Raw genomic sequence first — 1,456 nt, forward strand, 5'->3', positions numbered from 1 at the left:
GGGGCAGCCCGGCCATGGGCTGGGGCTGAGATTCCCACTTTAATATTTAACGTGAGATTAAAGATAAATCTAGGAGGCTTTTTCCTTTTTTAGTTTATTTTATTCCGGTGTCTCACAAAATGAGCTATGAATAAAACTGAACTTGTGCAGAAGAGGATTTATTTATGAGTTTCGGCTGAAATTTGCTCCGCGAGGGCCCGGAGGGGGGCAGGCGGGAATACAGATGAGATCCTGCTTCTCGCAGGCCGAGCCGGCAGCGGGGGAAGCTGGAGGTATAAATTTTACTTGCCATATCCCAGCTCTGCGCCCGCTTTTTTTTTTTTTCTTTTCTTATTTTTATTTTATCTGATTTGGATTATGCCGGCGATACCCTCCGAGGAAATTGATCTCGGGGGCTCCTTACAGACGCTCGTGCCCCGCGCGAGGCTCCCGGCTCAGATTTGGCAGCTACAAACCCCATTTCAGCAGAGGGGACAACGCCAGGGACGAAGCATGGATGTAAAAAAAAAACCCCCCCCCCCTCCCAACAAATCAGGAAAACCAATTTCCCTTCATCTTTAATTAATTAGCTCACGAAAAGCATCGCATTTCCGTGACGACCCGGGATTCCAGAGCCCAGCCCAGTACCACAGCAATAGCTGGAAATTAAACCAATAAATAATAGATGCTCACCGTTAACGAACTAATGTAAAATGGAGATTTTAATTTAAAAAAAAAAAAAAAGTCACAACTTTTTCTGCTCTGCAAAGCCATTAGCACTCGCCTGGAAGCAGAACTGAGTCGGTGAACGGTAATCGATCCCCTTTATTAGCAAATTGAGAGGCGCTTTAATATTTATCAGCTAATTGTTAAGAAATCACCTGGGAGGAAAATGCCTCCCTCTCCCCCGCGAAACTCCACTTCGAATCCCACGCAAACTTTCCAGAATTAAATTTATTAGGGGTATAATTTTATAATGGCTTAACTCACTACCCAGATGGAACATATATATTATTAATGTAATTTTCCAAAGCAGTGATGAGCGTGTCTGAGGGATTTATTTTTTTTTACGGCAAAGTAATACGGGCTAATGTATTGCACAATGGCAAAAATATATTAAATATGTATATGAAACATCAGGAGAAAAATAGGATGCTGATTGGCCCATGCTCTGTTTCACCCTGGGGCAGGGGCTGAGATGCTCAGTGCAAGGTGGGGACAAACCCAGCTGGGATTTTGCCTTGTTCCGAGGCCAACGCCGGCGGCCGAAGACCGGGACGCGCCCGGGGTGTGCGGCGAGGCGTTTCTCCTTCCGAAGGCAGCATCTCCTCCTAAGCCATCTCCTTCCTCCAGCAGCTGCAGCCCAAAAGGACCCGTTATGCCAAAGAGCTTATTTAAATGAGGCTAATTTAAGTCTTTGGCGTGTCTAAGTGATCCGGGCTGCTTTTGCCTCCTCCCTTTTCCGAGGTGGCGGAGG

Source organism: Pygoscelis adeliae, unplaced genomic scaffold, assembly GCF_000699105.1.
Source record: "Pygoscelis adeliae isolate BGI_AS28 unplaced genomic scaffold, ASM69910v1 Scaffold889, whole genome shotgun sequence".
In the NCBI taxonomy this organism is placed as follows: Eukaryota; Metazoa; Chordata; class Aves; order Sphenisciformes; family Spheniscidae; genus Pygoscelis; species Pygoscelis adeliae.